We start from the raw sequence: 23,923 nt of genomic DNA on the forward strand, positions 1-23,923 counted from the left end.
CTGAGAAAAGAAGGAATAGTATTTGGCAAAAAAAAAGTTTGATACATGTAATGCATATCACATAACACAGATAAGCATCAAAGATACCTTGCTGGGGATCAGCCTTTCTCAAAAGAAAACATACTCCATGATCCCATTTACATTAAATTCTAAAAGAGGTAAAATTAACACATGGTGAAAGAAACCAGAACAGTGGTTAACTGGGGGGAGTGGAAGTTTTACACTTTAAGTATGATAATAATCAGTTTTGTCACATCATCACAAGGAAGTTTTCTCAGTATCAATGCATAAATATACTTAAAAAACAGAAAACCAAGATCAGCGATGCAAGCATTGGTATATAAGGAAATTCTGAATGCTGAACACTGCCAGCCCCACGAACTGGAGATTCTCAGAAAAAGGCCATCTAAGACATTTGCCAGTTCTAGGTCACCCTTGTCAATGTGGAGCATTTGCGAACTATCAGTCTTAAAATCCAGCAAGTGGGAGATGACATGTAGAAATGGCACCTCGAAAGGGAAAGAAAAAAAGGAAGAGCAAATCATCAGCCTTGGACCTCAGGTGGGTGGAGGAGAGAATGTATTTCGTGTCTGTCAAATTTTTGCATCCTTCATTGACACTTTGGTCCATGTCACTTTTGTCCATGGCTGGAAGATGCAGCCTCCAGTTGCATCCATTTGCTGCAAAGGGCATGATTTTTGTTCTTTTAGATCTTTCTGGCAAAGAAACCCTTTGCCTTGTTACTGGTGGGATGAAGGTGAAGGCAGGCCCAGATGAATCCTCGCCATATGCTGCCATGCTGGCCATCCAGGATGCGGCCCAGAGGTGCAAGGAGCTGGGTATCTCTGCCCTACACATCAAACTCCGGGCCACAGGAGGAAATAAGAACAAGACCCCTGGACCTGGGGCCCAGATGTCCCTCAGAGCCCCCTGCCTGCTCAGGTATGAAGATCTGGCAGAATGAATACGTCACTCCAATCCCCTCTGACAGCACTCACAGGAAGGGGGGTCACTGTGGTTGCCGTCTGTGGACAGAAATCCTCAAAATATTTTTCTGTTAATAAATTGCTTTCCTGTAAGAAAATAAAAAGCCAACCAATATGCCCTGAGTACTAATTATATGCCAGAGCCTCTTCTAAAAGCTTGACACGTTGAATCCACCAACAACCCTACGAAACTGGTTCCAGGATTATTCCCATTTTAGAAATGAGAACACTGCAGCACTGAAGGACTGAGATCCTCTGCTTGCTTGCTTATATCCCCAGTGAGACCGGAAACTCCTTGAGTCAGGTTCCATGTTCTGTGGCTTCATGGATCCTCAGGTACCGTGATAATGCCAGCCATGGAGTGTGGCAAAAAATCAAAACCACAATGAAACATCAACTGACACCAATCGTAATGGCTATTATTAAAAAGTCAAAAAATGCATATGCTGGTGGGGCTGTGGAGAAAAGGGAACACTTAACCTCTGTTGATGAAAATGTAAATTAGTTCATTGCGGAAAGCACTTTGGAGAGGTCTCAAGGATCTTAGAACAACCATTCAGCCCAGCAACCCCATTATTGGGTATATACCCAAAGGAAAATAAATCTTTCTACCAAACAGACACGTACACTCACACAGTCATCAAAGCAGTATTCACAATAGCAAAGACAATACACAATAGCAATGAAATCAACCTAGGGGCCCATCCATAATGGGCTGGATAATGAAAATGTGCACCATGGAATACTATGCAGCCACACACAAAAAAAAAAAAAAAAGCCAAAATCATGTCCTTTGCAGAAATATGAATGTAGGTGGAGGCAATTATCCTAAGCAAATTAACACAAGAACAGAAAACCAAATACCAGATGTTTTGACTTATAAGTGGGAGCTAAATATTGGGTACCCATGGACATAAAAATGGGAACAATAGCCACTGCACACCACTAGAGTAGGGAGAACAGGGGGGACAAGGTTTAGAAAAACTAACTATTGGATACTGTGCTTACTACCTGGGTTATGGATTCAATCACACACCAAACCTCAGCATCACACAATATACCAGGTTAAAAACAAACAAACGAAACCTGCATATATACCCCCTGAATCTAAAATAAAAGTTGAAAAAAAAATAAAAATGTGTAGCAAAAGAATGGATGCTGTGTTCTTAGTTCTCCCTCCTGCTCTCCCTTCTCTCTCTCTCTCTCTCTCCCCCCCACAACCCACCACTTCGGTCTTATTGGCCAAGTGCCTAGTATCACCACTATCCCATTTAATTCTCACAACAACCCTACAAATTCCTTCTCTTTCTGCCTATTTTGTACATGAGAAACTGAGACTCTCAGAGGTTTCAAGTTTTGACTCGGGGATTTCCAACAACTATCTTACATGTTCAGCCCAAGGATGGCACTCCTCCTGAGAACCCTAGGTCTGGGGAAAACTTGCAAATGAAAACGAATAAATCCTGAGGTCGTCTCTAAAGGTGTAACTACAGGGCTCCGTAAATGATATTAACAGCTGTGTCTTTACGACTCTACTAAAGTCAAAAGTGATGCTGTTGATTAAAAATAAATAAATTAAAATAAATAAAGAAGAATGACTGCTCAACCATCGGCTGAAGCCATGTTGTCCCGTGCCAAGTGTCAGCTTCAGGATAGGTTTTGATATGGGAAGAGTTAAGCCTTGAGTTATTATCAGAATTAGGGTGCTTTATTGGTTCACATCGTCCAATCTTCCCCAGCCATTATGGTTTTGCTGAAACATTAAACTACTTTAAACTTTCATTTTCCTCTTAAAACTAAATTAGTTTGGAGGAAATTGTATTTTCCGAGCTCCAGCACCAGCCTCGGGCAGAGGGAGTTACAGTACAGCGCACAGATAAACAACAATCACGGCCTAATTACTAAGTGGTAAGTGCAGTGTTTCTCAACTTACATTTGCTTTGGAGTTTCTGGGGTCGTGCAGGGAGGCAGCTCTCAAGCACATTTCCTTCAGAAGCTTTGGGTATTTTTTCTTTCTCACTTTTTAAATTTAGTTTCAGGGGGTACATGTGCAGGTCTGTTACCTGGGTATATTGTATGATGCTGAGGTTTGGGGTATGGCTGAACTCATCACCCAGGTAATGAGCGTAGACAGTACCCAACCTAGTTTGTCAGCGTTTACCCCCTCCATCCCTCCCCACTCTGGTAGTCCCCAGTGCCTGTCGTTCTCATCTTTATGTCCATGTGCACCCAATGTGTAGCTTCCACTTATAAGTGAGAGCATGTGGTATTTGATGTTCTGTTTCTGCATTGATTTGATTGGGGGAAATCAACCCTTGGGGGAATGACCTCCGGCTGCATCCATGTTGCTGCAAAAGGCATGATTTCGTTCTTTTTCATGGCTGCATGGTATTCTATGGTGTATATGCACCACATTTTCTTTATCCAGCCCACCATTGATGGACATCTAGGTTGATTCCACATCTTTGCTGGTGTGAATAATGCTGTGATGAACATACAAGAATATACGTCTTTTTGGCAGGATGATTTGCGATCCTGTGAGTATACACCCAGTAATAGGATACTTGAATCCAACAGTTCTATTTTTAGTTCTTTAAGAAATCTCCAAACTGCCTTCCACAGCAGCCGAACTAATCTACATGCCCACCAGCAGTGTATAATTAGAGTTATTCATATGGTGGTCTTCCTACATCTCTGGCTATAGAAAGGGGAAGGACAAAGAAATTCACAAAGCACCTAATACATTTCTCCACTACTAGGTGCTAAAGTATGTTATTTCATCCTCACTAGTAGTAATAGGAGATGCCCATTTTATAGAGAAGGACCCTTGAGGCTGGGACTAACAGATGAAGGCTGATCTGCTGAGGTCCTGCTGCATGCTAGAAAATATGCTGGGCTCTTCTCCTACTATAAAAGACATCCATTCCTCTGTCTGTACCGCATGTCCTTTCTTTGGGGAAATGTTCTTTCTTTCATATGAACCATACATACAGTCCCCGAGAAAAGTCATGCGATTGAATCTGAGCCCATCATGGGACCTTAGTCATGTGATTAAAACTGAGCCACTTATAGGATGTCCAACAGTCATGTGATTAAAACTCAGCCAATCATAGGACCTCACCACCCTGGCCACAGTGATTGGTCTAAGAGGCAGGAACATGATAGAAGCCAACCCAATCATTCCTCTTCCCCAGGACTTTTCTACCTGGGCCTGGAAGTGGGATACTGCCCTCTCTGGTGGAAAACCTAGGAAAAATCTAACTTTTACCTATTGGTGGCCATGGGGGCTAATGAAAGCCATTCTCAGAAAGATAAAATAAATGCTTGGCAGGAATATAGAAGAAAGCTGAGAGGTAGGAGGAGAAAGAGAACGTCTCTCTTGCTGTATTTCCATCCTGTCCAGTTGGGTTACTATGCCCATAACCCACACACCATCTTTTGCCCTAGATGAATCCAGTCAGGCTGGCCATTTGCAAACAAGAGTACCGATGACAATCTAATAACCATATCTAATTTATTGGGCACATACTGTATGTCAGGCACTAATCTAAGTGTTTCATTTGTCTTGACTCATTAAATCCACGTAATTTTTTTTTAGACGGAATCTTGCTCTGTCGACCAGGCTGGAGTGCAATGGTGCCCAATCTCGGCTCACTGCAACCTCTGCCTCCTGGGTTCAAGCGATTCTCCTGCCTCAGCCTCCCCTGTAGCTAAGATTACAGGCACATGCCACCACACCTGGCTAATTGTATTTTTAGTAGAGACAAGGTTTCACCATGTTGGTCAGATGGTCTCGATATCCTGACCTCGTGATCCGCCCGCCTCGGCCTCCCAAAGTTCTGGGATTACAGACGTGAACCACCGCGCCCGGCCAAATCCACACAATTTTATGAGGTAAGCACTAGTAACTTCCATTTTACGTTTAAGAAAAGTGAGGCATGGAGATATTAAAGCAATTTGCACAAGGTCACAAACCCAGAGTTTCTTCAACTGAAAGATGTAGAATATATAGGTCTTTTCAAAATCAGTGCCTACTTACAAACATTGTGAGTTTCTTTGCAGCAAATATTGACAGAATCTATACCGATACGGTGCCTCCAGCAGCTTCACTCAAGGGTTCACCCTCCTCTATCCTCCCATCCCATGAGGGCCATAAAACCATTCTCAGAAATGAATTCCTCTCTGCTATGGGCTAAGGACCGAATAACCCATTTCACAGATGGGAAAAACAAGTATTAGAGTTTCAGTAAGAGTCTCAATGTGGTGGAGCTAGGATTCTCACCCAACTTCAGAGCTAACACTCTAAATAGCTTCCCTTTATTCCTTCAAGATGAACTCATCTTGTTAGATTTGCTCAGATGCTGCACCAGTTCACAGCCCCAAGTTGATCTCTTTTTATTTCTGCAAATGAAAATATCTTTATTGTGTTTTCTTTTTCTGCTGAATCTGAAGATGGCACAGGCTGCCTGACATTATTCTCAACAGCAGTGCCCCAGCCCACAGATGCTGAGGCCTGAAACTTCCTGTTAGACAACTATTTCGAACTTTCAGGGCTGATTGCCCCTGGCAGAAGCAGCCCCAAACCAACCAGAGTGTTTGATGCTGCAAGAGTGTGTCAAGGCTGCCTAGCCATTTGCTAGTCCCTTTTAATTTTAAGAGCGAACGGGAGAGGCTGGCTCTGCAGAACAGAGGGGAAGACAGAAAGACAAGGAGAGGGAAGGACAAGGTGAGATGAAATGGTGATTTTGCAAAGCAGCAGTCAAGAGTAAAACTGATACCATTATTGCTTATGCCCTCGCTGGGATCCTGATAGGACAGGACATTTGCAGTTGCTCATGAAAATGAGGGTTTGACCAGGCTGACCTTGTACACAAGCATGATTCATTCGTTGAAGAACCCAAGGCTCTTCCTGATCCAGGCACTGCAGTGGGCGTGGTGTGAGAAGAGCCCCTCATGTCCCCATCAAAACCTTATCTCACAAGTGGACTCTGAAAACTGACTATTTATGCATGTCTGCAAGTGGCATCTTTGGAGAGGAAGGAGGTAGCATCAATATCAATTAACAGGACAGACACAGTGGCTCACACCTGTAATTCCAGCACTTTGGGAGGCCGAGGCAGGCAGATCACTTGAGGTCAGGAGTTCAAGACCAGCCTGGCCAACATAATGAAACCCCGTCTTTACTACGAATATAAAAATTAGCTGAGTGTGGCAGGGGGCACCTGTAATCCCAGCACTCGAGAGGCTGAGGCAGGAGAATCGCTTGAGCCCAAGTGGCAGAGGTTGCAGTGAACTGAGATTGTGCAACTGCACTCCAGCCTGGACGACAGAGACAGACCCCATCCATTTGGTAAGAACCATCACTATTTTTAAATAGGCTGCAATGTTACCAGTGACAAAATCTTTGATTCTTCTCCAGAAAAGCAGAGATTGCCAGTTTCTCAGCATCCCCAAATGCTGAGAAACATACAGTGCCCTGTACCCACTTACAGTCAGCAGTTTTATTGTTAACTTTCTCCATAAGGAAACTCTCACTCCAGAACTGTTTGGGAAAGAAACTGGGAGAGAGGGGAAAAAATAATAATTATGTATCCAACTCTTGTCAGTTGCAGATTTTTTTTCTTCCCATTTTATATATCTAGTCATCATCTTGCATACATAAAATTTAAGCACCACTGCATTGCTAGCATTTTGCAGAGAGAGATTTTCTAATACAGCACTACCAATTTACTTGAAAGAATAGCTGGTCTGTATTTACAGCTAACGGGCCCACGCTTGTTTATAATGCTCCCGGTGAGCCAGGTGACAGGTGCCGTTGACTTTCCTTCACTCTTTTCCTCATCCGTGTAAGATGCAGGCTTATTATAAATGTGCTTTTTCTATGACAAGGACCAGAGCCGGCACTCTCGGCCTCTTCTTAGGGAAGACAGCAATGGTACTGGTGGGGTAAATGGATTGAACTTCCAGAGCTGGGTTTATATCCTAGATCTGTCAGTTTCTATCTGTGTTACTTTGAGCAAATCACTTAACCCTCTTCAGCTCTATTGCTGATCATTTCTTATGTGCAAGATAGAAATAACAATCCTATTTCTTCGGGCTGCTGGAAGGATGGCATGAAATATGGTATGCAGGTGCCCACAGCACACACACTGGGCATGTGCTATACAATGGAACATGTGTCCATTCTTCCTTTCCTTCTAGGTCAAGTCACAGGGCCTGGCAAATACTAGGCACTCAATAAATGGTTGAAAGAATATATAGGACTTGGGTGGGGGCAGTGGGTAGGTGGATAAGATCAGCCTCCCTGCTTCTGGCCAATGGGAAAGTTCAGTGGAGGCCTCTGAACTCAGATTTTGAAAAGTCCTTGTCCTCTTCCTGCTTGATTGTTGATGAGCCTTTCCAGTTCATTGTACAATTTTAAGACTCCCAGACCAGATGGCTGGAGAGGTCCCTAGGAGCCAGGACTCTCTTTAATGAAAGAACCCATATCAAATTACCACCAGCAGTAAAAGATCATGTTGGATGACATAACTGGCTTGTCCAAGGGGCAGCTGCCTTCAGGCATGGCTAAATCCAGGAGTCAGCGACTGTTGTCCAAGCTCATTCTCTCTTAATTTTTCCCCTGAGTTCATTTCAAGGTGACTCTCTTCATGAGGTAGGTTCTAGATTCCTACATTCCAATGGTTTTAGTTTAAGACAAAGAGCCCGTTGCTCATTTTTGTAAATAAAGTTTTATTAGAATACAGCCACACCCATTCAGTGAAGTATCTATAGTCTACGGACACTTTTGCACTAGAGGCAGCAGCATTGAGTAGCTGCAACACAGAATGAATAGCCCAAAAAGCCTAAAATATTTACCATCTGGCTCTTTACAGAAAAAAAGTTTGCCAATCCCTGATCTAAGTGAAAGATCTCTACTTTTGCCATGCGTGAGTATAAACTCTCAAAGGACATGTTTGGGACATGATTTTCTCCCTGAATCACTCTCTGGGGCCAGGGATGTAAAAAACTCTGACTGGCCAGTCTTCATCCTGGAACCATCTTTGTGGCTGGGAGCTGGAACTGGGCAGGACACCTTGATGGAAAGCCCCACTGAGGCCAGAGGGAATAGAAGAGCAGCACTTCCCCTGGGGAAAAGCAAAGCACTGTCACCACAGAAAAAGAGAGAAGAATTGCTAGAAAAATCGGGGAAGCCCATTACAAATGAATGAATGAATCAACATAGCTTGGGGTGACAGGCACAAATGAAAACTCCCTGCTTTTCAAAAGCATCCCGTCCCAGAAAGTTCACTTCGATACAAGTTTTGGGTCAAACAGCAGATGCTTATTTTCTGGAAGAAGAACTCACCCGGATTCCTGTGATCAAGAATCCCAGCACTGTTTCATTCTCACCACAGATGATTCAGCAGAGGAAAGAGAAAACAAAATAAAAAAACTATTGATCCTTCAGTTCGAGATATTGCCAAGGGCGGAGGCTGAATTCTTCATGCCTCTTAAGCCACAGCTATAATCTGAAGCCTGAAATGACCCTTCAGACACTGCCAAGATCCTCCCTTGTCTCTGGTTAAAGAGTTAGAGATGCTACCTCTTTCCCCAGTGGGGCTGTGAAGATAACCCAAGTTCAAACAATTTAGACCAGGAACGCACATACCTGGCAGGTGTCACTCCTCCCTCCATGAGTGTGGAAGGCATAGCTAATCAATCGCGGGGATTTTTCAACAGAGCAGCCATGCACTCGTTACCAGTTGATATTTATCTCTTTTGGTTAGCCAGAGCCCAGAGTCCTCGTCTGGCCACAAAGAAGACCTGCAGTACCTTCCTCATTCTAAATACCTACCCCCTTGGGAGGATCGCTTGAGCTCATGAGTTCAAGACTAGCCTGGGAGATATTGTGAAAGCCTGTCTCTATGGAAAAAAAATATATATATATATATATTTTGAATTAGCCAGGAGTGATGGGGCACACCTGTAGTCCCTGCTACTCAGGAGGATGAGGTGGGAGGATTGCTTGAGCCCAGGAGGTGGAGGGTGCAGTGAGCTGAGATGACTCCACTGCACTCTGGCATGGACAACAGAGTGAGACCCTGTCTCAAAAAAACAAACCAAAACAAAACAAAAAAACCTTGCCTAATACCTATTTCTCCATCAGTTCCCAGATGTTAACAGTCCTTGTTTCAAAAACATTAAATGAGAAACCAAATGTCCGTCAATGGATGAGTGGATTTAAAAAATGTTTTGTATGCATCTACAAAGGAATACTATTTAGCCTTTAAAATAAAGGGAAGTTGGGCCGGGCACGGCGGCTCACACCTGTAATCCCAGCACTTTGGGAGGCCGAGGTGGGCGGATCATGAGGTCAAGAGATTGAGACCATCCTGGCTAACACGATGAAACCCTGTCTCTACTAAAAATACAGAAAAAGATTAGCTGGGTATGGTGGCACGCGCCTGTAGTCCCAGCTACTCAGGAGACTGAGGCAGGAGAATTTCTACTCAGGAGACTGAGGCAGGAGGCAAAAGTTGCAGTGAGCTGAGATTGCGCCACTGCACTCCAGCCTGGGCAACAGAGCGAGATTCCATCTCAAAAATAAAAATTAAAAATGAAATAAATAAATAAATAAATAAATAAATAAATAAAGGAAAGACAGATACTTGCTACATGGATGAAACTTCCCAAGACATTATGCTAAATGAAATAAGCCAGACGCAAAAGGACAAATATTGTATAATTTGCTTATATGCGGTATCTAGAATAGTCAAATTCGTGAAGACAGAAGATAAAATAAAGGTTACCAGGGCCTGGGAGGAGCGAGAATGGGGAGTTCGTGTTGAATGGGTGCAGAGTTTTAGATGGATGGTGGTGTTGGTTGTACAACAATCTGAATTTGCTTAATGCCACTGAGCTGGACACTGAAAAGTGGTTAAAATGGCAAATTTGATGTTATGCATTTAACAAATAGCTTTCCATTGCCAGCATGATGTTCAGGATCTTTACTCTTCCTGTCCACAATTCCAGCTTTATCCCTCTATTCTTGATATTTGCAATGCTCCTGCCACACGTTCGATTCCCAAAACATAGTCCACGTTGGTCTGTTTTTATCATCGTCCCTTACTCAAGCTATTTCTGCAGCCTCTGGAGCAGACTGCGGTGTTACACATTCCTTTTTGCCCAGGTCTTATAACCCATTCCTCCTTTTTCTTTCCTTTGGGGACTCTTTTTCCACACCACATGACCTCAATATCCTGGAAATCTCACTCTAAACCCACCTTTCTTCTTTAATCCTCATTAAAGTCCTTTGAGGCAGAATTCATCTCACTTTTCATGCTTTCCCATAGCACCTTGCTTTATGAGCTCATCTGTTTGCCTTGTTCTAAGAGAGGTTGTGTTTGTCTTTCTCCTCCACCATTTCCCCTTGATAATACAGAATCACACTGAGTTCAGATATGCATGGCCATGAGAAACACGCACCATAATGCCCGTTCAGAAATGAATTCAGAACATTGTTCCCAGGAATTCTCATGCATAAGCTCACCTAGGAGTGTCTTCCAAACGCAGGTTCTTGCCTCACCCCAGAGATCCCAGTTCAGTTCGTTCAGTGCAGGTGGTTCATGGACCACCCTTTGAGAAACATTGTCTTGGAACCTAAGTCAAGGTAAGTTTTAAACTCCAGTCTGTGATAGTATAAGCCGGAGACTGGGGTAAATAGCAACGGGTATTAAGAAGAAAGCTGCAATATGTACCTAAATGTAATATTTCTTTAAATTTCACTGCATTTTTTATTTCATGACCAATCTATTTCTTACTTTGTTTCATGCAAATAATACTAAATACTGTCATTTCCATAACTAGTTTCTCTCTCTCTTTTTTTTTTTTTTTTTTTTTTTTTTTTTTTTTTGGCAAAGACTCACTCTGTCACCCAGGCTGGAGTGTAATGGTGCTATCATGGCTCACTACAGCTTCTGCCTCCTTGGCTCAAGCAATCCTCCTACCTCACTCAAACTCCCAGTAGCTGAGATTACAGACACAGGCTATGTCCATGCTAATTTTTGTATTTTTTTGTAGAGCTGGGGTTTCACCAAGTTGTCCAGGCTGGTCTCAAACTCCTGGCCTCAAGTAATCTGCCCACCTCAGTCTCCCAAACTGCTGGGATTACAGGCATGAGTCACAATGCCTGGCCTTGTTTCTCTGTAATAACAGAATTGTGAGATTCTCCCTGAGGTTGTCACTTTCTACTCAATTAGCCACACCTAGGCTATTTTAACCACCATGATAAACCATGGGTAAGTACCACCATCCATATGAAAACAGCAACCTGATTTGTAGGCATAGTGCGTAGGAGGCAACATCCAGCCTCCATTCGTGCATTCAACTGATATCTACCCAGCACTCTGCCATGGAAATGTACCCTGAGAAGGCAGATAAATACAAGATTGAATAATCTGCCAGTTAGACTAGCCAAGCTGATAATCTGGGAGGCTGAACCAAAAGTTCTTGATAAAGTGACTGTCCAGTAAGATGTAAAGGAGGAGGAATACCTCTAACCCACGAATTCACCATGGTCATTCTTATTTCTCATTGCTTGCCTTCTCCAAACCTTTAATTTAACAACCTCAAGGTCTCTTCTTTGACCATCCCTGTACCAATTATAGTGACTCAAGGAGTGATACATGCAAATTCATCAGGTTCAAGTCATGTGTCATCCCTGGGGCTGAAAAGGGGAGGCTGGGTCAGTTCTCATCCAACCATAAAGACTAGGAACCAGGGAGGGGCAGTTCCCCAAAGGAAAATGCTTTGCGATCATCAGAAGTTAGGGCTATGTTTGTTAGTTTGGATAAAGAAGCTGTAATATTTTATATATACGTACATATATATATATATGATGGAATACTATTCAGTGAGTGGATAAAGAAACTATGGTATAGACATACGATGAAATATATAGATATATGATGAAATACTACTCAGTCCTAAAAAGGAATTAATTAATGGCATTTGCAGCAACCTGGATGAGATTGGAGACTATTATTCTAACTGAAGTAGTTCAGGAATGGAACACCAAACATTGTATGTCCTCACTCCTAAGTGGGAGCTAAGCTATGAGGATGCAAAGGCTTAAGAATGACACAATGGACTTTGAGGACTCAGAGGGAAAAAGTGAGAAGGGGGTGAGGGATAAAAGACTACAAATTGTGTGCAGGGTATACTGCTTGGGTGATGAGTGCACCAAAATCTCACAAATCACCACTAAATAACTTACTCATGTAACCAAACACCTGTTCCCTAATAACCTAAGGAAATAAAACATTTAAGTTAAAAAAAAGAAGTTAGGGCTAATGCCAGATGACCCCAACAGATTCCCCTTTGCAGAGGTCTTTCTACATTAATAAATCCAGCTGTGTAACCTCATTGCTCCCAGGGATTATGACTCCATTGGGGTCCTTCCATCCCCATCCCTAGTCCTTGCCCGCCAGCATTTCGGGGCTCTACATTCTGTCCCTGAAATACGCCTACGCCTGGCACGACAGGATGAGGAATTAGGAACTGGTTACTGGTAATGGAAGAGGCAGACAGTCTCTGCTTTTTCCCATCACAAACAGGCAACTATGAGAGAGGCCGTTAGAAAAGATGTGATCCCTGAAGATCTCCCATTTGTAGACCTTAAATTTTTCCACTGCACCCTGGTATGGCTATTCATTAATATTATTATTATCTTCCATTGAGATGAATGGGAGTACTGATTGCTCCTTTCCCACAAATCTCTCCATTGCCATACTCGCCTTTAGGCAAATACCAACCTAAAGGCCAATGATTGACTCTCAATCATTGAGAGTCACAAATCACCACTAACGAATTTACTCATGTAACCAAACACCACCTGTTCCCCAATAACCTAAGGAAATTTTTTTTAAAATTAAGTTAAAAAAAAGAAGTTAGGGCTAATACCAGATGACCCCAACAGATTCCCATTTTCAGAGGTCTCTCTACATTAATAAATCCAGCTGTGTAACCTCATTGCTCCCAGGGATTATGACCCCCCTGGGGTCCTTCCTTGGCTCCTAGACTTTATGGTTGGGTGAGAACTGGCCCAGCCTCCCCTTTTCAGCCCCAGAGATGAAATATGGCTTGAACCTGATGAAATTTAGCATTTGTTTTGCCAAATGAATAATGGAAGGGGACTGGAAATAAGGAAGAAGATTGAAGTCCCACAACTGAGCTGCCTGTGCCAAGCTGCCTGCCACCGTCTTGGGAACCTTTGCTTCTTTTTATTTCTCTCTGTTGCCCTCCAAGATGCCTTCTTCTGCCTGCCCCACTTCCACATATTCTTATTTCTGGAGCCACACCACTGGTTCCATAGTTTGGGGTAGAGAGAGAGAGAAATCTCTTTGAAATAAAGCATGGCACAGTGAACACAAAGGGCCTATGGAGCCAAACACACAAGCCCATGCCCTAGTCCTGCCCTTCCTTAGCTGGGTGCCCTTGAGCTGTTACCAATCAATCCTTCAGAGCAGCTTTGGTTGTTTGTTTTTTCAACTTCTATTTTAGGCTCAAGGAGTACATGTGCAGCTTTGTTATGAGTAAATTGTGTCACAGAGGCTTGGGGTACCTGTGATTTTGTCACCCAGGTAATAAACATAGTACTTGATAGGTCGTTTTTTGATCCTCACCCTCCTCCCACCCTCCACCCTCAGGCAGGCCCCGGTATCTGTTGTTTCCTTCTTTGTGCCCATGTGTATTCAATGTCTAGCTCCCTCTTTTAAGTGAGAACATGCAGTATTTGGTTTTCTGTTCCTATGTTAGTTTGCTTAGGATAATGGCCTCCAGCTCCATCCGTGTTGCTGCAGAGGACATAATCTCGTTACTTTTTATGGAACAGACTTAGTTTTATGGACATAAATGAAGACCATCCAAATATGAACAAGCAAAGGCTATTTATTTGGAGCTTGCTGTAGCAATGGAGTCAGCCACCATTACTTGCATTTGGCAGAGACTCAAAAGCAGACAGAGGAGTGGGAAAGTGTCACCGTGGAAAAAACGGGTGGCTTCAGGTCTGCCTGATCAGAGGCTGTCAACACTGGGAAGCAGTAGGGGAATAATTAGAAGTGGTCATCTTATGTGATTGGTTAGAGGGCACACTTGGCTTTCTCTGGTTGGTCTTAAGTTGGAAATAGGAACAAAAATTAGGGAAGCTGTCAGTTTATTGACCAAGTTTTGACCCTGACCATATTGGGCTGATTTCTGCAGAGGTTGTGCTTTGATTCCTTGGCTGGTGGCTGCAGAGGTGCCAGGTCACAGATCTGTTGTCATATATGGTCTGGCCATTGTTCATTTGTATATTCAGTCTCTCCATTTCCTCCCTGGTAAAATGGAGATGAAAATAGCCCTCAACTCATCGGACTGCAGGAGAACAATAAGGCACGGTTTAAAAACCACTTGGCCTCACATCTACTATTCATTCATGCATTCAACAAATGTTTTTTCAAGCACATCTTGGTGATGGCAATACTACGAAAAGCAACCAAGTGGGCAGACACGGGGACTCACACCTGTAATCCCAGCACTTTGGGAAGCTGAGGTGCGTGGATCACTTAAGATCAGGAGTTCAAGACCAGCCTGGCCAACATGGTGAAACCCCGTCTCTACCAAAAATACAAAAAAAAAAAAAAAAAAAGCCAGGCGTGGTGGCACACGCCTGTAATCCCAGCTACTCGAGAGGCTGAGGTTACGGAATCGCTTGAACCCAGGAGGCAGACGTTGCAATGAGCCAAAATCACACCACTGCGCTTTAGCCTGGGTGACAGAGTGAGACTCTGTCTCAAAAAAAGAAAAGAAAAGAAAAGAAAAGCTAGCAAGAAAGGCTCCTAATTTCATGGAACTCCTATTCTCGTGGTGATAGACAACCCATAAGGCAGCAAACAACAAATACAACAATTTCAGACCATGATAAATGTTATAAAGACAATAAAGAGGACATGGGAACGCAGTTTATTGGGGAGTGCAGGCAGGTTGTTACTTTAGAAAGGGAGTTCAGTATCAAGTATCTATAATAAACAATAATTTATCGTATATTTTCAAATAGCTAGAAAAGTAGGTTTGGAATATTCTAAACATGATCCTGACGTTTTCTCTACATATATGGAAATACCACACTGTGCCCCATAAATATGTACCATTATCTGTCAGTTAAAAATAATAATAATTTTTTAAGTAAGCAAAAAAAAAAAAAAAAGATCTGAGAAAAGGAAAAAAGAAAGGGTGTTCAGGAAAGACCTGCTTATAAGGATGATATCAGGCCTGGAAGAAGCCAGCCACACAATGGGCCGGGGTAAGAGAAGTCTAGACAGAGGGGAACAGACCGTGCACAGGCCTAACATATGGCATTTTCAAGGAGCATTTCAAAGGCCAGAGTGCCTGGAACAGGCAATTGCTGGACGGAGGAAGATGAGGACCTGGTGTCAGAGAGGCTGGCCTGGGTCAGCTCACAGACAGCCGATCAGCCTGCCCAGGCATTCGGGGTGATGGACATCCTAAATATTCCAACTTAATCATCACGCATTTTATGCTTGCATCAAAATATCACGTGAACCCCATAAATATGTACAATTATCACGCATCTATTTTTAAAGAGCAAACAGAAGTCATCGTTGGGTTGAAACAAGGCAGTGACAAGTAACCTAATTTTTACTTCCAATGGATTGTCCAAAATTAAGAAACCATCATGGTGATCTGGACAAGGGGTGGCTGTGGCTTAGACTAAGGCACATCAGAGACAAAGGAAAATTATCCAATTCAGTGTGTCTGTTTGGGGCAGAGCTGATAAAGCTTGCTGCTGGAGCAGGACTTGAATAGGAAAGAAAAGAGAAGAAGCAGAGATGGTTCCTGGGTATGGTGGATGGAGAAGGAGCCACGGTTATTATCTTAATGACTACATTAGCCAATTTGGGTGGGGACGACATGCTTATCCTCATCTCAAGCCTGTTTTGAAGACACGTGAAAAATAACTTTGAGGGCAGAGCACGGTGGCTCATGCCTACAATCCCAACACTTTAGGAGGCCAAGGCAGGAGAATCACTTGAGGCCAGGAGTTCGAGAGCAGCCTGCAAAACATAGGGAGACCCCTGTATCTATAAAGAATTTTAAAAAATAGCTGGGCATGCTGGTGTGCACCTGTAATCCCAGCTACTCAGGAGGCTGAGATGGGAGGATTGCTTGAGCCTGGGAGGTTGAGGCTGCAGTGAGCTATGATTATACCACTGCATGCCAGCCTGGACAACAGAGCAAAACTTGTTGCTAAAAAAATAAAATAACTTGTGGTCCAGAGCTCCATGAATGCACATGGACAGACTCGTTTTTCTGTCTTATCTCTTCTTTTTTTTTTTTTTTTTTTTTTTTTTTGAGACGGAGTCTTGCTCTGTAGCCCGGGCTGGAATGCAGCGGCCAGATCTTATTTGACTCGCAGCGCTCAGTGAAGGCAGCTACCTAGAAAAGCCACCCCCATTCCTCTCAGAGCCCCTCCCTTCCCTTCCATGGCAGGAGGGGGAGAAGAGTCACCACAGCCAAACTTTCCTAATTACCTTCACAGCGGCTCGCAGGTCCCTGGCTGACTCTCCTGAGAAAGAGAAATCGCCTTTAGATGTGGGGCCCAAGCAGGAAGCTGGCCTTTGATTGGCCAGAGATAATTGGGCTCTTGTCTGGGTCTGGGAATGGTCTGTTCAGGAACATTAGCGAACGCCACTGGCATCTTGCTGGGACTGGGCATGCAGAGAGACAGAATGAACCAAGCAAGGGGCCTTGTGGTCATCAGAAACGCCGCTGGGGCCCTGGGCTGCCTCGGATCCCCTGGGGGGGGAAGGAGGACCAGCCCACAGGCATTTTCAGGAGCTATGGTGGGTGTCCTCTCTGATTGCTTCTCCCAAAAGCCCCCTTTAGGAACAAAGTGGACACAGCACCAAGTTCCAAGAAGCTGAGAGATTTGGGTTCAGTTACCTACTCTACCCTTGATCCAGTTCACTTCCATGAACCTCCATTTTCACATCTGTAAAATGGAGATAATGATACTACCTTGTTGGTTTTGTTCAAGGGTTAAGGGAAGTCTTATATACGAAAGTGTCTCAAAGAGTCCATAGAACGTAACTGATCAATAGGGTTCCTTTCATCCCCAACTTTTGATGGGGCCATTCTTGAAATGTTTTCCTGGTCCTGGCACCCAACTCAAACCATATGAGCCCCCAGACTCTTCCTGGACTCCTCCAGTGAGGAGTGATCTCCCCTGCCCCACATTCCAACCCGCCTTCCTCATCCCCACCCTCACTGCCTCTTGGCTCCTAATGAAGGCACTTGATGGACTACTGACAAGGTCGCTGTTACAACAGTTGTTGCCATTTACTAAATGTTTGCTACACACCAGGCCGTGTGTTGAGCATTTTCCATGCGTTATCCCATGTCATCCTCACATCTACCCTATAAGGCAGTGTCATTAACATCTCTCTTTTAGACATAAGGAAACAGAGGCTCAGAAAAGCTAAAACAGGCTACACACAGTGGTTCACACCTATAATCCTAGCATTTTGGGAGGCCGAGGTGGGAAAATAACTTGAGGCCAGGAATTTGAGACCAGCCTGGGTAACATAGCTAGACCCCATCTTTAGAAACATAAAAAGTAAATTAGCCAGGTATCAAAAATAAATTAGCTGAGTAACCTGTAGTCCCAGCTACTCAGAAGGCTGAAGTGGGAGGACTGCTTGAGTCCAGGAGTTTGAAGCTACAATGAGCTATGATTGTGCTCTAGCCTGGGCAACACAGTGAGACTCTGTCTCAAAAAAGAGAGACAGAGAGGAAGGAAGGAAGGGAGGGAGGCAGGGAGGGAGGGAGGGAGGGAAAGGAGAGAAAGGGGAGAAAGAAAGGAGAGAAAGAAAAAGAAAGAAAGAAAGTGAGAAAGAGAGAAAGAAAAGAAAAGAAAAAAAAGGAGAAAGAAAGGCTAAAACGCTTCTGCAAAGTTGCTCCATTAGTAAATGGCAGAGCTGGCCTTCAGACCCTTGGCCTGTCAGACACCAGCATCTACATCCTAACTACCACACTGTACCTGGGTGACATCGCCATTTAACATGCTCTCTGCACATGCTCACCTTACTTTCTCACTCAAGGTTCATAATAACCCAGAAAAGGAGGAATTATTTTCTCTCTTCTCTATCAAACTGACTTCATACATGAAAAAATAAAATCAAGGCCCAGCAGGATAAAGTAACTTACGCAAATCTCACCTCAGTTAATGGATTTTAACCTATGAGGCATATGGGTGAAGAATAAGGACACAGCATTGCAATACAGCCTTTTCCCATCAACATAGCCTGTTTCTTAGGAAACAAAAATGCAGTTATCCTAGGACCTCGTTGCTGGTTGTAAATGTGAAGTTAGAGCCTTATTTCTAACTCTGGAATTAAATTGTTCACCCTTGCGTTTAGAATGTGAGAATTAACAACTGTCGGTTATTTTCTGATACTTGTCACATTTTCTCTAAAGGGCAAAGATGAAGGCATCTTCTCTATGTCAGCAGGAAAATCCCCAGGAAAAGACCAAAACACAAAAAAAGAGCTTCCTAGGCTGTCAATTAAACAAGAGCCTATCCATGTGCATCCATGGAGCTCTGGACCACAAAGTTATTTTATTTTTTTTAGCGACAAGCTCTTGCTCTGTTGCCCAGGCTGGAGCGCAGTGGCGAAATCATAGCTCACTGCAGCCTCGAACTCCCAAGCTCAAGCAATCCTCCCGCCTCAGCCTGCCAGGACCAGGAAAACATTTAAAGAATGGCCCCAGCAGGCCGGGCACAGTGGCTCACGCCTGTAATCCCAGCACTTTGGGAGGCCAAGGCAGAGGGATCACGAGGTCGGGAGATCGAGACTATCCTGGCTAACATGGTGAAACCCTGTCTCTACTAAAAATACAAAAAAAAAAAGGTTAGCCGGGCGCAGTGGCGGGCGCCTGTAGTCCCAGCTACTCGGGAGGCTGAGGCAAGAGAATGGCATGAACCTGGGAGGCGGAGCTTGCAGTGAACCCAGATCGCACCACTGCACTCCAGCCTGGACGACAAAGCAAAACTCTGTCTCAGAAAAAAAAAAAGAATGCCCCATCAAACCGTACTCTTCTCTTGTATAAATTCTGTTTCCTAGATAAGGTCTTCAAATGTGTTATACCCAATTTTAATTACACTCAAAGGAAGGGGCAGGTTTTTCAGAAATGTCTAGAAAAAGGATGGCAACTTCCCAATCGTTGCTGTGAAAAAGGGTGGTAACTTCTGGGTGTTGCCATGGCAATGATCAACTGACCTGCCACTGGTGGGCATGTCTTCTGGAGAGGCGCTTTTGCCTCTTCCCTGTTTCAGCCAGTCTTCAGTCTGGTCCAGAGTAAAGTCCCACCTCCTACCTCACTTGCATAACTCTTCCGTATTTCTCAGCATCACATCAGTAGCTTGAAATTAACCGTGATGGGAGTATTTACACCACAATAATAAACAAACGCTACAAATCAGAGTTTTGTTGTTTTCGTTTTTGTTTGCGGAAAACTGGTTGTTAAACATTCACCAGCACACTACTGGTAAACTAGCAGAACAGGAGGGTGGTTAAGGGCACAGGCATTGTAAGCAGACTGGGAAGGCTGCACATATTTACTTTGCACATCAGAAGAGTAGCAGGCAAGATGCCATCACGGTTCGTAGCCCAGCTCTGCCATATATTGACAGAGTAACCTTGGTCAAGTGATTCTACCCCTCTACGGATAAGAATTCTCATTGGGAAAAATGGTGGTAGGAAGAGCGAGCGCTCACCTCACTGCATTGTTGTGTGTATTTATTGAAACATTGGGTGCAGACCCTTCAGTCAGGTGCTTTAGCTTATTAAGAACCAAAGAAATAGTAGCTTCAAAAGCCAGGAGCTTGAAGACAGAGAAGAAATAGTCCAGCAAGGAAAGAATGGGAGGGCTTGGAGGAAAGCGTTGCCTTCTACACAGTGAGACCAGACAGCAATGAAGGAGGAATCAGAAAATCCTGGCTTGACTGCAAACCACACCAGTTATATAACTGGGTGCCCAATCGCAACTGTTCTCAGCTTAATTGTCATGAAAGGACTCTTATGAGGATGAAATAGAGCACTACCTATGAACTATACAGCCTAATGCAGGATGTTCAGTCAGCCTTGAGTACCACCCTTCTCTCAATCTGCCACACCAACTGCCTGGTGTTCAACAGTGGATAGAGATTTGCCATCTCTTCCCACAGCCACAGCTGTTTCATCCTTGATGGTTTCTCTCCCCTCAGCAGCACTCCCCCTCCTCCACTGTCCCTGGGCACTGCCCACACCCCAGTCCTGGCCACCATCGTCTCCCACCAAACTCATGAGCCTCCCTTGAGATTCAGGTTTCACGCTTTCTCATTGGTTCATTTCCTCATTATATATTCAACTCTGCCACCTTCTCCCAAGAGCAGTCTTCAGGACACAGATGAGAATGTTTTCTATACGGTCTAATTGCACTCCAGGGAGTCTTACCCGGAGTCTCATCCCTCACTGATGAACAGAAACTCCTCAATGTCTTCCGGAGCCTCCGTTCCTGTTGAGCCTGGAGAGGGGCTCCTTCTCCACCCCGGAAGTCGGGCAGCTCCCCTAAGTCGTTTCTCGCCCACTTTAAGAACCTTTGGTGCATTCTCCACCCACTCGTGTTGGCTCCAACGTGGGAGTGTTGGAGTGGGCTTAAAGTTCACCTCTCGACACTCAGTTACTGAAAATGTCCCCACACACCATCATGAGTGAACACCTCACCCTCAAACACCGCAGCTGGCTGAGGCGTTGTTGTCTTTCTGAAATAGGTTCTGTGAAAGCCCAGTTCTCAGAGTGAAGGTCATTCCAGCAGGGGTGCCGGACAAAAAGACTAGTAAGATGTTTACACCCTGGGAATGAATCAGAAGACAGGGCCATAGTGGTAGCATCCGACAAAGTGAGGCTACAAGGAACAGCAACCAAAGCTGCAATATTGGGCACATGTCAGAAAATGGAGTGCAAGATGAGTTTATTAATAGATAAATGATTCATAGGAAACTTTATGGGGTTGATATCACACCAGCGTGAGAGCTGACCTTGTAATGCAGGGCAGGTGAGCCCCAAAACCGGGGCTTAGCCCACATAGATTCTTGCCTTCACTCAGGAAAGAATTCAAGAGCAAGCTGGTGGTAGAAGAAAGCTTAGCTTTAATGAGGCAGCAGCCGTGTTACAATCTCATGATCACTCCGGCTACCCCATAAGCTGTGTGTTGAAAGTAGCAGCCTAGGGTCAGGTCTGCAGTCATAGTTATACCCAATTTTAATTACATGCAAATGAAGGGGCAGGTTTTTCAGAAATGTCTAGAAAAAGGATGGCAACTTCCCGGTCGTTGCTATGAAAAAGGGTGGTAACTTCTGGGTGTTGCCATGGCAATGATCAACTGACCTGCCACTCGTGGGCATGTCTTCTGGAGAGGTGCTTTTGCCTCTTCCCTGTTTCAGCCAGTCTTCAGTCTGGTCCAGAGTAAAGTCCCACCTCCTACCTCACTTGCATAACTCTTCCGTATTTCTCAGCATCACATCAGTAGCTTGAAATTAACCGTGGTGGGAGTATTTACACCACAATAATAAACAAACGCTACAAATCAGAGTTCCGTTGTTTTTGTTTGTGTTTTCGGAAAGCTGGTTGTTAAACATTCACCAGCACACTGCTGGTAGACTAGCAGAACAGGAGGGTGGTTAGGGGCACAGTAACCAGACAGGCTGGGAAGCCTGCACACATTTACCTTGCTAAGCCTCAATTTTATAATCTGTAAAATGGGTTGAGCCGCCTGAAAGGGATTCATTCAGCTTCAGTGCTCTCACTGTACAAAGTGCTTAGCACAGTCTCAGGGACATAGAAAACACTCCTTAAAAATGGCAATAACTATGCTGCTGGTGCCACTACAACAGGGCTCCAGGTTTCTCCTCCTGACATTGTCCTCACAGTCAGGCCTAACCAGCTTAAAAGAGACACTCAGGGCCAAAGCGAAGCTGAATATATATAGTTTCAGAAGTGCCAAAGTCGAGAAGAAAATTTTTACAACTTCTCATCTTTGCCAACTTACTTTTTGGGTGTTTGTTAAAGAAATTGAATTCAAAAAGCCAAGTCATTCTAGGAGGATTTTTCAATAATTGCCTTTTTTCCCTTCAGATGTTCAGAGATGATTTCCGCCACCATCGAGATACAGATAAAAAGGAAGTCGAGTGTTTCAGTGCCAAGCCCAGCCTGCCTCATGAGCAGGGAGGTTATAACAAGAAGATAGCTGTCTCCGAGAAAAGCTAATCCGTCGTTTTCATGTCCAACCTTTACAAATTGTGCCCGTGTGGCAGAGTTTGAATCACTCTCTCTAACAGCCTCTGAAAACAAATGCAAAACCTTTCAAGTTCATTCAAAGTCATTACAGCACTTTCTAGAACTGAATCAATTACCGTAACCTCTGTGGGTGTGTAAAATATGAAATTACCAGCACCCTCACAGAGCCACAGAATTGGTAAATTAGCAAAAATTGATTATGGGAGCTTTGGGAGCAGCCCCTGGTGTATTAAGTGTCTTGATGACAAACAGCAATATATTATTTGTGAGATTTTGCTTGATGAAATTGTCTTGTCCGTTAACAGTGCTTTGCCTCGGTTACTGCTGATCTTACCATCTCAGAAATTGACATGGGGGTTGAGCTTACCATGTTGTGACTGACAAAAACAAGACAATCCAATTGTTCTGATAGAGCCAATATGTATTTTGTATCACAATTAAGATGAGAGTTTGGGCTTTCCAAATGAGCTTACCACGGTTTCTCCTCTCTGGACACCGTGGGTCATACGTAGAGAACAGACTATTATTTAAACACTTTCGATGTGGGAGAGCTGTTTGTCCTTCTCATCACTCCCTTCTTATAATCCATTTCTTACCCTCCTTCCCCCATGTTATCCTATGGATCCACTTTCTGAGCCAGGTTGATTAACGGCAGGATCACTGTACCCTAAAAGGTCAGTGTCTCCAATCCCAGCACTTTGGGAGGCCAAGGTGGGCAGATCGCAAAGTCAGGTGATCAAGACCATCTTGGCCAACACGTTGAAACCCCATCTCTACTGAAAATACAAAAAAAAAAAAACTGGGCATGGTGGCACATGCCTGTAGTCCCAGCTACTCTGGAGGCTGAGGCAGGAGAATCACTTGAACCTAGGCCACGGAGGATGCAGTGAGCCAAGATCACGCCACTGCACTCCAGCCTGGGTGACAGAGTGAGACTCTGTATCAAAAAAAAAAAAAAAAAAAAAGTCTGTGTTCCCCTTGTAGCATTCTTCTAGTTCCTGCTGCTTTCTTGGTTTATGTCTTGATTTGTCTCAAAGCAAAAAGATAAGCTTCAGATTGTCTTTTCTCGGAAAGGAGACAGAAAAACAAAGGAATGTGGACAATACCTCCCAGCACTAGCACTCTGAGACCTTATGGGATGTCTATATGGCTCTAATAATGACCCCACTATATATAGGAACCCCTTCCTCTGCCAACCCAATCATAGCTGAATGATCCCAGGCATGAGCACCTGGTTGGACCTGGGAAAATCGGATTCCCTACTGGGAATTTGATATTTGGAAGACCAAGATTTAGAAACTGCATGTCATTGGATCTAATGCACTCCAATGAGAAGCATCATGGATTCTTGAGCTCATGTCCCAGAGCAGACTTGGTTTTTGCCTTTATTGATTCTTGGTTATTCAATACTTTCTGGAGCTCCTTAGTACTAAAGCCCCATCTTCTTTCCCCTTCACCTTCCACCATGATTGTAAGTTTCCTGAGGTCTCCCCAGAAGCAGAAGCTGCTGTGCTTCAAAGTCATTACAGTACTTTCTAGAACTGAATCAATTACCGTAAC

General features: G+C 44.0%; 1 pseudogene; it reads left to right on the forward strand.

The window, feature by feature from the left end:
• Positions 1 to 324: 324 nt before the first annotated feature.
• Positions 325 to 1,061, forward strand: LOC103227923 (small ribosomal subunit protein uS11-like; annotated as a pseudogene).
• Positions 1,062 to 23,923: the final 22,862 nt, after the last annotated feature.

The sequence above is a fragment of the Chlorocebus sabaeus genome, chromosome 5 (genome assembly GCF_047675955.1).
Source record: "Chlorocebus sabaeus isolate Y175 chromosome 5, mChlSab1.0.hap1, whole genome shotgun sequence".
NCBI lineage: Eukaryota > Metazoa > Chordata > Mammalia > Primates > Cercopithecidae > Chlorocebus > Chlorocebus sabaeus.